The sequence below is a fragment of the Microtus oregoni genome, unplaced genomic scaffold (assembly GCF_018167655.1).
Source record: "Microtus oregoni isolate MIOR12 unplaced genomic scaffold, Mior012 000041F_ref0000270, whole genome shotgun sequence".
Lineage (NCBI taxonomy): Eukaryota > Metazoa > Chordata > Mammalia > Rodentia > Cricetidae > Microtus > Microtus oregoni.
Genome location: NW_024543208.1, coordinates 15351447 through 15365731, shown reverse-complemented (window position 1 = coordinate 15365731; position 14285 = coordinate 15351447).

Sequence of the window (14285 nt, the reverse complement as noted above, 5' to 3'; positions counted from 1 at the left end):
TGAACACCAAGTCACAAGCTGTAGCAGGAACTCAATAGCCAGACACGGTTTCTTTGTTAAATTCTTTCTGTCTGGGTTCCTAGTAGGTGCCTGCGTGCGTTTAAGTTGACTCTTGTCTCTCACGTGTTATTCCATCACCACAGGGCTGCGTATAGGAATAAAGCTTGGTCAGATCTCCCGTTCAGGAAGGGACGATGGCCTGGTGAGGGAAGGGGGGCAAGCTGTGACTTAGCAGCAGATCAGCCTGCTCTGCGCTTCTCACTTCCTCATCTGTCAGGACTGGCTTGTGTAATGGCTGTGACAGAGGTGCTGTCACGTGACCCAAGACCTGTTTCCTGGTGTGTGTGTCTGAGGTTTCAGCCCCCAGGCTTCATTTCTTTGTGGTGCTGGGGCTGAAAGTCAGGCCTCTGGCAGGAAAGAAGTGGAGGGGGCTGTTGCTGAGCCACAACTCAGCCCTCAGGGGTAGCTTTTTTTCCTTTCAGTAGCTGCAAGATGGTTTTCTACTTGAACATAAACACAGGTTTTTAACAGGCTGTTGAAATCTGCCATTAATAATTTCATTTGGTACCAGTGAGGGAAAACTCTAGTCATGAATATATATTTTGCCTTTCTTTAATTTCTACTTTTTTTTTAAAGTTAGGGTCTCATGTAAATGAGAGCTTGGCTCACATTCTCTTTGTGGATGAGGATGACCTTGAATTCCTAATCCTGCCAACACCTAAATACTGAGGTGACCTGTGTGTCCAGTGCTGGGGTGGAACTCAGGGTCTGCTGCACACAACACAGGCTTCCAGTACATTGTGTGTGTATGTATGCGGTGTGGTGCTCTTGACTTCCGGCACATTGTGTGTGTGTGTGTGTGTGTGGTATGGTGCTCTTGACTTCCGGCACATTGTGTGTGTGTGTGTGTGTGGTATGGTGCTCTTGACTTCCGGCACATTGTGTGTATGTGTGTGTATGTATGTATGTGGTGTGGTGCTCTTGACTTCCGGCACATTGTGTGTGTGTGTGTGTATGTGTGTGGTATGGTGCTCTTGACTTCCAGTACATTATATGTGTGTGTGTATGTGGTGTGGTGCTCTTGACTTCCAGTACATTGTATGTGTGTTTGTATGTGGTATGGTGCTCTTGACTTCCAGTACATTGTATGTGTGTGTGTATGTGGTGTGGTGCTCTTGACTTCCAGTACATTGTATGTGTGTGTGTGTATGTGGTGTGGTGCTCTTGACTTCCAGCACATTGTGTGTGTGTGTGTTTGTGTGTGTGTGTGTGTATGTATGTGGTGTGGTGCTCTTGACTTCCGGCACATTGTGTGTGTGTGTGTGTGTGTGTGTGTGTGTGTGTGCATGTGTGTATGTATGTGGTGTGGTGCTCTTGTCTTCCAGTACATTGTATGTGTGTGTGTATGTGGTGTGGTGCTCTTGACTTCCAGCACATTGTGTGTGTGTGTGTGTGTGTGCATGTGTGTATGTATTTGTGTATGTGGTGTGGTGCTCTTGACTTCCAGCACATTGTGTGTGTGTGTGTGTGTGTGTGTGTGTGCATGTGTGTATGTATTTGTGTATGTGGTATGGGGCTCTTGACTTCCGGCCAATTGTGTGTGTGTGTATGTATGTATGTATGTATGTGGTGTGGTGCTCTTGACTTCCAGCACATTGTGTGTGTGTGTGTATGTGTGTGTGTGTGTGTGTGGATGTGGTGCTCTTGAATTCCGGCACATTGTGTGTGTGTATGTGTGTGTGTGTATGTATGTATGTATGTATGTGGTGTGGTGTTCTTGACTTCAGGCACATTGTATGTGTGTGCGTGTGTGTATGTGTGTGTGTGTGTGGAGTGATGCATGTGCCTGCGCATATGTGTGGCAAACGGAGAGTCAGGTGTCCTGTCATTCTCTGCCATGCTCCTGTGACACTGGGTCTCTCACAGAGCCTAGAGTTTGGCCTGTGGCAGCCAGAGAGCCCCAGCAATCCCCCACTCCCTCCTTTATCATGTTTTCCTGGCTTTTTAAACATGGATGTTAGGCCTAGGTGGTTCCTCACAACTGTCTGTAACTCCATTTCCAGAGGACCTGACACCCTCTTCTCGCCTCTGTAGGCTCCAGGCATGCATGTGATGCTTAGCCATACATACAGACTGTAATGGATTAAATAAACATGCTGCAGATCCCCAAGTGACTGCAGCAGCAGAAACACTGCAGGTCCCCAAGCAGCAGTGCAGGCAACGGGCAGCAGGTCCTGAGAGCAGCCAGTCCCAGGCAGGGATGACACAGTTTCCTGAGTGGCTGCAGTGGGCCATGAGTCCCAGGCAGGGAGCCACATGGTGGATGAGAGACCTCAATGGGGCAGCCAGTCTCACAAGGAGAGACAGACAGGCATGCCATGAGACCATGCTGAAGTCTCCTAAGGCTGCTGGTTCCTGGCAGGGAGCCATGCGGTAGGAGAGAGACAGAGACATGGATAGGCATGCTGTGCAGAGTGAGGTTGGAGATTTATTTAGTGGGTTATGGAAGGGAAGAGAGAGGAGAGAAGAGTAGAGAGGTAGAGAGAAAGAGAAAGTAGGAAGAGACAGAAGTTGCCTCTTCCAGAGGAAGACCAAAAAGGAAGGGGAGGGAGTGGTTGTGGCTTTCTCTTAAAGGGACAGGACAGATCATTATACAGACAATACACATATATACATAAAATAAACTAAAAAGAGAGAAAACATGAAAACAGATCCCGGGGATTCAAACTTAGGTCCTCAGGCTTGTGCTGCTCACCAGGGTGCTGCACAGCACAGGAAGCACAGGATGCTCAGCAAATCTCTCTGCTGTCCTCTCAATTTGGCTTGAACCTAAAGTGGCGATCAAATTGTCATCTAGCAAGACAGTGATCAAACTTGGAAAATAAAGGGTGGGTGATGTTTCTCAGGAGCAAAGGGGCAACATGTGGAAAGGGAAGCTCAAGAGTGTGCCCTGGCTTCAGAGTCTCTGGTTTGGTTCCTGGCGTCCACATCAAGCAGCTCACAAGGTTCATCTGCTCCTTACTCCAGCTGCAAGGAAGCCAAAGCCCTCTGCTGCCCACTTCTGGTACTGCATGCATGTGGCAAATACACAAACATACAATAAAAATTAGGTCTAAAGAAAAGAAAACTTGCTAGAAATGAATATCAAATGTAGGTTCTTAGAAAATGTCCATCTATAAAAGTGTTCAAGACTATTAGAAGCAGCATTGCTCTTAACAGCTACGGAGGCCATGCAGCCTAGCAGGTTAACAAAGCATGGCATATGTAGACAATGGAATAATACCCAGCCATCAAGAAGAACAAAATTGTGATACATATGGCAGCGTGGATAAACCCTGCAAACATGCTACACAACAACACGCTGTCCACTGCATTATTCCATACATGAACGGTCCAGCATGAAAACCCAAGATAGAAGCTGCGTTCATGGCTGTTGGAGGCTGAGAGGGAGAATGTGGAGAGACTGCTGTGGGAGCCATCCAGTGGGTCTTTTCAAACAGTGCGTCTTATGGTGGGTGTGTTATATCTCAGTTATATAAACAGTGTCAGAGGACTGCGGAGATGGCTCGTGTAATTCTGGCTGGACTGGAACTCACTGTGTAGACCTGGCTGGCCTCAAACTCACAGAGACCACACCCAGCTGATAGATTTCTATTGTCTGGACACGTGACAGACACCTTATCCACCTACTTGCCTACTAAAGGGTACCCGAAATGCTCCCGAGTTTTGAGAATTATGAATGAAAGCTATTTTAAACATCCATACAGCGTTTGCTCCTGCCCGTACGGGAGTGTCATTGTTTCATTTATAATAAAAGTGTAATTAGTTTTGTCAGAAGCTGTCAAGTCGATGTGTGGGTTTCACAAGCTGCTTCCCATTACTGTTAGCTGTGGATGAGCGTTCCTGTCCTGCTTTGTGGGTGGCATTTGGTGTTGTTGGTTTCTGAGTCTCAGCCATGCTGACAGGTGTGTGGTGACTTCCCGTTTTAACGTCCATCTCCCCCGGCTTACTCCCCACCTGCATGTCCTCTTTGGTAGAACGCCTGTGAAGAACGCTGGCTTGTTTTTCTAGTGTTGTGTAGTAGTTCTCCATATACTCGGGACCACAGTCTTGTACTCCGTGTAGTGTGTACAAATATTTTCTCCAAGTTTGTGTATAGCCTTCTGGTACAGCCTTGCCACAGGGATTTCTCCACTCTAGGAATTTCCTTGTTGGTTATTTGGGGTTTTCTACATCAACACTCAGACCACCTGTAAACAAAGTGATATATTCCTAATCTCTATACCTCTCCTTTATTTTTCCTATTGATATAGCCAGGAGAATTCTCAGTATGAAGTTGAAGAGAAGCGATGAGAAGGAACATCCTTGTCTTGTTTCCCTGTTAGGAGAGTTGCTGGTTTCTAGATATTGAGTAAAAGATGTGCTGTTTTTTTTGTTATTGTTGTTGTTATACTTTCTCAAGCTGCTTAAGTTTCCTACTTGTAGTTTACCAAAACAAATTCTCTTCTGACTGGTTACTGCTCAGTAAACCTTCAGCGTCAATCTATCTGCATTCTTCCGTCTCCAGTGTCAACGCAGCTGACGTGCAATATTTGAACTGTTAAAGAAATACTAGGTCACTTAAAAATCTGATTTACTACCCTATGTCTAGAGCATCTGGCGGAAGTGCACCTTTGGTGTTACTACTTTTCTGCTCATTTTTGAGACAGTGCGTTGGTGGAGGACACTCGGTGGGAACAGCTTGAGGGGAGAAGGACTTGTTTCGGCTCCTAGTTTGAAGGGCCAGTCCTTCCTGGTGGGGCACGCACAGCAGAGCTCTCGGTGGCTGGAGTGTGTCGCTAGGACTCTGCACGTCTTAGCATCCCAGGAAGCAAAGACAGGGGGATGCTGACACCCATCTAGCCTCTTTCTTTCCTCTGTTTATTCTGGACCCTGTGTTGGTGGCACCCATATTCAGGGTGAGGCTTTCCTCCCTGGTTAACTTTTCCTAGAAAAGGCCTCATGGATGCACCCAGAGGTATGCCTTCTAGGTGATTCTAGAACTGGCCAAGTTAACAGTGAATTTTAACCATCACATAGGATCTCATGGCATTGCCCAGGCTGACCTCAAACTTGCAATCCTCCTGCCTCAGGCCCCTGCTTGCTGGGATCACAGTCTTACCCCACAGTACCGGGTTAAAATGTATCATCTTACAGTTTTTCTATTGGTTTGCCTTCCCCAAGTTGATCACTTTCCTCTTCACTTTTGTTTATTTGTGTAAATATAAAAAAAATCACTTAGCCTCTGTGAGCCACTTCTTCTAGTTGTCCCTGATTTCAGCACTGTCTTCAGCACTGATTTCAGCTGCCTGAGGCCTGCCATGTTAGTACTCGCACTGGTCGCTGGGCAGACAAAGCCCACACTGTTCTTCATTCTGTCCCTGGGGCTGTTCTTTTCTGGGTTCAGCTCTCTGTATTTGAAAGCACAACAGATACTATTACAAATGCTATCGTCAGTATTCATTTATTGTTAACCATGTTTCTTTTTATTGCTTTTTATCACCTTTAAAAGTTATTGTTTTTATATTTCCAGCTTATGTCTTATGTTTCTTTCTCCTCCTGGCACTAATTTTAGACATTATCTTAGTACAGTGTAGGTAGGATATTGAGAATTCCCTGTAATAGTTTTCTTCTTATTTTTTAAGGATTTTTAATTTTAATTTTAAAACAATCTTATTTTACATACCAATCCCAGTTCTTTCTCCCTCCTGTCCCCCCACTCCCTCATTCACATCTGTCTGTCACATCACTTGAGGGAGGACCAAGACCCCCCCCCCCCCCCGTTTCTAGGCTGAACAAATATTCCTCCATAGGGAAAGGGCTCCAGAGGCTCTGTTCATGCACTAGGGATAAATAAATACTGGCCCCACTGCTAGTGGCCCCAGGAGCTGCCCATGCCACACAACTGTCACCCGCCCACATTCCGAGGGCCTAGTTAGGTTTTCTGTTGGTTCCCCAGCTGTCAGTCCAGGGTCAGTGTGCTCCCGCTAGCTCAAGTCAGCTGTTTCTGTAAGTATCACCATCATGGTCTTGGCCTCTTTGCTCATCACTCCTCCCTCTCTATGACTAGACTCTAGGAGTTCATCCCAGCACTTAGCTATAGATCTTTGTATCTGCTTCCATCAGTTACTGGATGAAGGTTTTGTGATGACAATTAAGGTAGTCATCAATCTGATTATAAGAGAAGGGCAGTTTAGGTATTCTTTCCACTATTGCTTGGATTCTTACCTAGGGTCATCCTTGTGGTTTCTTGGGAGTTTACCTAGTACTTGGTTTCTTGCTAATCCCACAATGGCTCTCTCTTTCAAGGTATCTCTTTCCTCCCCCTCTCTCTCTGTCCTTTACCTAACTTGATCTTCCCATCCCTCATGTTCTCCTCCCCCCTCCCCTACTACCTCCCCCTATGCTGCCAATTTACTAAAGAGACCTTGTCTAATTCCTCTTCCTGGGACAATCCATGTATGTTTCTTGGTGTGGGAAGTCATTCTGTATATGTGTTGCTTTTATTGATTAATAAAGAAGCTGCTTTCGGCCAATGGCTTAACAGAGTATAGCTAGGCTGGAAGAGTTATTTATGGAGAGAGTAGGTGGAGTCAAGAAGAAGCCATGTAGCCATCCCCAGGAAACAGCCTCTGTCTGAGCCCACTGACACTGGGTAGGCCACGACCTCGTTGTGATGCATAGATTAATGGAGATGGGTTAGTTTAAGATATAAAAGCTAGCTAGCAATATGCTTAAGCTATTGTCCAAACAGTATTGCAAATAATATATTTTCTGAGTGATTATTTCAGGTCCAAACAGCCAGGAACAAACTAACAGCCTCCACTGACAGTTTCTCTTAGGGTTGTCTGCTTCTTGTCTTCTCTGGGGTAGTGGACTGTAGGCTGGTTATCTGTTATCCTTTGTTTTATGTCTAATATCCACTTATGAGTGAGAACATACTTTTTTTGGTTGGGAGACTTTCAATGACTGCTTCTATTTCCTTGGGGGTTATAGGTGTATACATTATATGTGTGTATGTATATTTATATTTACACATATGTGAAGCACAATTAATAAAAATTCAGAGAGAGAAATTGGGGTTCAAGCTGAAGATCCGAAAAGCAAAGCAGCCAGCCGCTGGCTTTTACCTCTATCTCAGTCTGAAATGGCTATCCTGCCTCCAGGAATCTCAGAATAAGACCGAGAGTGTGAGCTGTCTCCTCCCATTTTATATTACTCTCTAGGACTGGGATTAAAGGCGTGCAACCACTGGGATTAAAGACATGCACTGCCTGGTTTCTATGGCAACTAGTGTGGCTACTGGAATTAAAGGTGTGTGTTACAACTGCTTGGTCTGTAAGGCTGACCAATGGGAGGGACTGTTTTACTTTCTGATCTCAGGCAAGCTTTATTTATTAAAATATAAATGAAATGCCACTATACATATGTAGGTATGTATCTATGTATATGCGTATGTGCATGAGTGTGTATGTATATGTGTGTATGTATATATGTATGTTTGTGTGTGTATGTGTGCATGTGTGTATATGTATATGTGTGTATGTGTATGTATGTGTATATGTATGTTTGTGTATATGTGTTATGTGTGTATATGTATATGTGTGTATGTATGTATATGTGTGTATGTGTGTATTTATATGTATATGTGTGTGGTATGTATATATGTATGTTTGTGTGTGTGTGTGTGTATGTGTGTATGTGTGTATTTAGAGCTGAAACTCCTCCATGGTAATAATCATTTCTATCACCCCACTCTGAGTATGGAAAGTTATCAGCTTTATGGCCTTGTGAACTCTGCTTAGGGTCTGGCAGAGGTTGTGACAGAACATCTCTCTGACTTGTTCAACAGCTTTGTGGAGTGCTGTGAGCAGGGGGATTGGTCAAGTCTAGGCTACTTTGCTGTGATCATGTGAATGGGGCTTCTTTGACTTCTGTTGGATCTCTTTACTGCTATTTGAAAACCCTTCATATGCTGTACCGAGCCCGAGGGACCTTTAACAGCCACAGGCTGGCAACGTCTTCGCAAGCTTTCTGTGGAGGCTCTTCTAAATTATGAAAAGTTTCTTTGGTGTTCAGAGTGCCCACTGTCTGTTGCAGGAAGCAGAGCCAAAGGCAGAGCATGGCCTATGCTGGGAAAGGAAGAAGGCTGGCCTGGGAGATGGTACAGAGCGCCTCCCCGCACTGCCTGATTATGAGAACTGGAGAGGAAGAGGAAGCTGGCCCTCAGGGAGGCCCAGGGCATTGGGCTATACCATAGTCAGCTTCTAAACTGCTAGCCACCCCCTACACTGCTCCCAGGCCATAAACCCATCTGCTTTTCTATGGCCATTGTTCTGGTATGTCTTCTAAATATTCCCCACATCCTTGCTTGTTTTGCATGGGGTCTTTCTATATACCCCAAGCTGGTCTTTAAATTGCCATACTCCTGTGTCTGGAATTATAAGCCCACATCAGCATTCCTGGCTCTTTCTCCTTCCCTTCCTCCTTCTATCCTCCTCCTCCTCTTCAACAATCCTTCTCCTCTCTTCCATTTTCTTCCTCCCCCTGCCCCCATAGGCTCCTTCACCTAGACACAGCCCAGAATGGGACAATGAGTGTTGTCAGAGTGTCCCCAACACTATGAGAACCTCATTCTCTATTTTTTCCCACATGGTCTGGACTAGAGGTCAGCTTTCCCCAAGAAACACTGTGACCTGGGCTTCTTCTCCAGTCTCCTACGCTGCTGCTGCCCCGATCATGCCCATGAGTTTTTCCTGTCTGCTAGGGCTGGCTCTGGTTTTATTTCTGTATTAGTCAGGTCCAAAACCACACACTAGTTTGGATAAAGCAACTTCTAGTGCTAATAACTGTTAGCGCTAGTAAGAGATAGTGTAAGGAGGCAGTGGTGGCAGAAAGATCTGTGGGCATGTGAGCAGCAGAGAGAGGGGAGCCCCACCTAGGACTGAGAGCCAAATTTTGTTGAGGCTATGGCTATGGCTCACAATCACTGAGAAATTTATCTGTAGAATGTTCTAGAAGCATGCCTTCTAAGGTGCTGTTACAGGGAGATGTCTCATTGGGGTTACTCCATTCGTAAGGGACACAAGGAGACACAGATGCTATGTGTCTCCAGTCCTCAGTGCAGCTGAACCCTGAGCTAAAAAGTCACCTAAGCTGAAGCTGCGAAGCTGCAACACCCCACAAAACGAGACCCATTGTGGGACCACTGCAATGACCCACAAAACGAGACCATTGTGGGACCAGGAAAGGACGCTGTTTCTTCCTCATATCTTTAGCTCCAGCCATTGCCAAAGTTGTTCAGCAGCTGCCAACAAAAAATTAACCATTTCAGCTCCATTTTTAAAAGCAGGCAATGAACAGCCAATCTGAGGAAAAGAACAATACCTGTTGTCATTCTGTCATTGATGAGGGGCAACACGACCAGAGGTGTGAAGAGTTTGGATAGACTTCCCGAGTCTGAGTCTCAGCCTGCCTCTTACTATTAGCAAACATTCTAATTTCCTCACCCTGTGCCAGCTTCCTAGGTTGTGAAACCCACGTGCTTTGCTAACCTTTTTGTCTTATTGTTTTGGTTGAACTGCTTTTCACAGAGTCTTAGAAATGGAAGCTGTAGCCAAACTTCCCATGATGTTTGCATGAATACACTCAAACTCACCATTCACACTGATGGTTAATCTGCACGGGTAGATTTAGAACCACCAAAGAACATACCCTGGGCCTGTTTAAATAAGGAGGGGGGCACACTCTTAATGTGGGCATCATCATCCCAGGGTCTGGGACCCCAGACTAAGTAAAAAGGAAAGAAGGATCACTCTTCCTGTGGATGCAGTGTGGACATGGTCCCACTGTGGAGCCCCTGACGGACTGTACACCAAGATTACCCTTTAAGTTGCCTTTGCCAGGTAGTTTGTCATGGCATTGAGAAAGAGATGTGATTTTAAGCGTAGATGTGAACACAGTCGGTGACAGAGTGTCGGGTTTCTTTCTCTCTAGGTGGGACACACACAGGGTGTGCGAGTACAGGGTGTTGACTTCCTACTCACCTTGTGACTGTCCCCCAGGCTTCATGTTGAAGTCCTAACTCTGGAGGTAATGACATAGAAGTTGGGGACCCCTTGGGATGGCATTAGGACTAGTGAGTGCCCTTATAAAAGCTCAGCAGAGACTCTTTATCCCTTCTGTGAGGACACAGAGAGAAGCATGTGCTTCCTTGCCAGATGCTGTGCCTGTTGGTGCCTCAGCCTCACTTCCAGCCTCCAGGGCAGGAGCAGTTCACATATTCCTGTTGTTTATGCACCATTCCTTCCTGGTGTGTACTGTTAGATACTGCCACAGCCAACTCCAGGGGCAGAGACCCAAACTTCTTCCTTCCTCCCTCCCTCCCTCCCTCCCTCCCTTCCTTTTTCCCTCCCTCCCTCCCCCCCCCTCTCTCTTTCTTTCTTTCTCTTTCTTTTTGAGACAGGGTTTCTCTGTAACTTTGGAGCCTGTCCTGGAACTAGCTCTTGTAGACCAGGCTGTCCTCAAACCCACAGAGATCCACATGTCTCTGCCTCCCAAGTGCTGGGATTCAAGGCATGTGCTACCACTGCCTGGCTCAAAGACACGGTATTTCAAAACCTACAAATCTGGCTGTGTCATCCTGCTTCTGTATCCCCTCATTACCTTCAGGGCACCCTGGAATACCAAGATTTTGTTGCCCATTTCTCCCTATATCACACCCCAGTGCAGAATTTTTCTTGAGGTAGTACAGAGTTTGAAGCTTGTGACCCTTGCACCTCCCCAGATCTGTTTCCCAGATTTTCTAATTTTGTTTCTTCTTCTTGGTCAGTTCCCTTTCAACCTTCAGAGCCTTCAAGTACTGACTCCTCCGGGAAGCCTTCCCTGAACCCCAAAGTCAGGTGCAAAATGCTCCTTCTTCTTTTGCTTCCAAAGTTATCCTGCGCTACCAGAGTGGCAGGCTTCTGCCTGAGATGGGAGCCCCTGGGGGGTTCCTGCATCTGGCACTGTGCAGCCCTGTGGTTACTTACCTGAGATTGGATCTCTTGGTGGGGGGGCTCCTGCATCCGTCACTGTGCATCCCTGGGGTTCCTGCCTGAGATGGGAGCCCTGCTGATGGGACGGTGCCCCTGGGGGGCTCCTGCATCCGTCACTGTGCATCCCTGGGGTTCCTGCCTGAGATGGGAGCCCTGCTGATGGCAGGATGCCCCTGGGGGGCTCCTGCATCCGTCACTATGCATCCCTGGGGTTCCTGCCTGAGATGGGAGCCCTGCTGATGGCAGGGTGCCCCTGGGGGGCTCCTGCATCCGTCACTGTGCATCCCTGGGGTTACTGCCTGAGATGGGAGCCCTGCTGATGGCAGGGTGCCCCTGGGGGGCTCCTGCATCTGGCACTGTGCATCCCTGGGGTTCCTGCCTGAGATGGGAGCCCTGCATCTGGCACTGTGCAGCCCTGGGGTTGCTGATGGCAGGGTACCCCATGATCAGCATCACTCTTCACTGTCTTTGTGAGCAGAATCGTGTCCCCTGGCTCTAAATGTTTACAGTAGCGCCCGTCTACACAAGCCTCCCCACTACATGGCTTTCCTAGGTACTTGAGGGTTGGTTGAGAGAAGCTTAAATGTTGTAGAATAGAAAAACTACCTCTCCTACAAGAGATGGCAGGCGCATCTTATTCTCCACTTGTGGGACTCAGAGGAGTCTGAGAAGTCATCTGATGCGACTAAGGACTTTACTTGCAAGCAGCCCCTCTCCCTGGCTGTGTCAGGAGCCGGAGTGTCTCATGCTGATGGCTCAGGGATGGCTCAGACCTCTTCTACTCCCGTGGTAGAGTTTTTGAATCAGTCTTCATGACTCCTGGCCACTGCCTTCTTCATTCTCTGGAGACCCTCCAGCAGCTGCACAGCTCAGAGCCTACAGGATGCTCCTTCTAGAACCTTCAGGGTCTCGCAATGTTACATGCCTTAAATACTGGCCAGTTATCGGAGAAGTTGATTAACTGTTTCCTTTGATAACTCCTTTGATAAGCACTTGTGTTCATACCTGAAAAAACAGAGGAGAAGGCAGCTTGGACAAAGTTTTTTTTTATTATGAATAAAAAGTCTAATCATACTCTACCTAGGATTCCTATGATTGTTCATGGTTCTGAAAACAGGCCTGGAGACATAGCTGAGTTGGTAGAGTGCTTGCCTACCATAGAGAAAGACCTGGGTTCAATCGCCAACTCTACGTTAAATAGGTTTGAAGGTGCCAGTCTGTAATCTCACCATGGAGATGGGGGCAGGGCAATCAGAAGTTCAAGGTGATCTTGCTGGTTTGTTTCTGTCCACTTGACACAAGCTACAGTTATTTGGAAAGAAGGTACCTTAATAGAGAAAATGCCTCCATCAGATTGGCCTGTCAGCAGATCTATAGGACATTTTCATGGTTAATGATTAATATGTGAAGACTCAACCAACTGTAGGCAGTGCCATCACTGGGCAGGTGGTTCAGGTTGTATAAGAAAGCAGACTGAGCAAGCCAGTGGACAGCATCCCTCCATGGCCTCAGCTTCAGTTCCTGTAGAGTCTGTAGACAGTTGGATTATAAGTTTTCTGTACCCACAAAGTCTTAAAGAAGGTGTCCTGGCAAGAAGTGGCTGGGGAGACTGAATTACCAAGAAGTAACTCAAGCTTGTGCCCATTGTTCCAAGTATGGACTTACTGAAGGTCCGAGGGTGTTCCTGTTGGGAATTTCTTGGAGAGTGGCAGCCAGCAGTGTTGTGAGTCGACTCACTGGCCTTGCAACAGCAACAGAAGATCTTGGAAGCCATGCGTTGGAAAGAGGAAAAGGTATTGGGCAGCTGGATGTGTAGCCCCAGTCCCAGAAGCCCATTGTTGGCTAAGCGGTGGGTCACACTGGTCCACTCCCTTCCCACTGTCAAGTCACTTACCTATCCAGCTCCACCACTTTGAAGGCCAGAGTTGATCTGTTAGTAGAAGGGTTACAAGCCTGTACTCTGGAGCTCCTCCTTCAGCCAGCAGGTGGTGATGGGGTCCTTCCTTATGGCTCACTGGCTGAGTTCTTTCTCAAATGAGCCCAAGACTCATAGAGCTCACCTATGCCCATCCGTTCTTTGCCAGCCTCGCCGACAGATATCTTCAGCACATGCAGCCCGCGCACAGACTTTAGGTGAGTTATCTTCTGCTTGCAAGGATGCTGAGTGGGCCTGCAGGACCGGAGGTTCTGCTTCTCATCGGGAAAGCAGGAAGAACAGTTTATCCCAGAGGAGCGTGTGTCTACTTGTCGCCTGCTGCAGTGATGGTGGCGTGGGTGCTCATGAGAAGTCCCTCTGCTCACTGTCCTCTGTTCCCATGGGCCTCATTGGCTCCAGTTTATTTCAGTTGGGCCTAGGTCTGGGGGAGCAGGATCATGAAGTTCATTCAAGTCCCCCCCTCACTGCTAATTGCTGTGTGACTGTGGGCTAGCTCATGCCTGTCTCTGGCCACATTGGCAAGACAGATGGTTCACTGGGTCTGATGATCCAAGGCATTGAGTCTACCACAACCCAGTCTCCTTTCTCTCTTCCATGTCCTGCTCTAGATCCCTCTTTTCTATCACAAAGACCTTGGTAGAGAAAAAGGATGACAGATGGGTTGGTTGGTATGGGAAAGGAACTTTCATGAAAACACCCTTCACTGGACTTTCCTAGGAGAGACTGTGAGAGCATGATTGGGCCTTGAGGTGGGAGAGCATTAGAAAGGGGACAGCATATCACATCATATACTGCACAATAAGGACTCAAAGGGAGAGAGAGGCTTCCCTTTCAGACCTGGAAAGGAGCTTCATTGAGAGGGATGGCTTAAAGTAAGAGACTGATAACTGTCTTAGACAACATAAGTCAGGGGGGCCCAGAGGAGAAACCTTCAGAGAAAAAGCCCTGAAGTAAGGGAAATAGGTGGCTTTTATATCCTTTAAGGGGGTATCAGGAGGGTCTGCACTGGTGTGATTTAGGTCAACACAGTCTATGTGACAAAGCACTGGAGATGCCAGGTACTGGGCAAGATTAGAAAATTAGGTGATATTCGACACAGCATGACTTATTGACTCTGTTTCCAGAGAGACAGTGGTGGGGGTGGGGGTAGACAGACCTGATTTCAAGCTGTGGGATGTGGCCTCTCAGAGTGGCCAGAATCTTAAAGGCTCAGGTCCGTGATCTCACAGCCCCACTCTGGAAATTTACATCACAGTTGTTGACTGTCAATCACA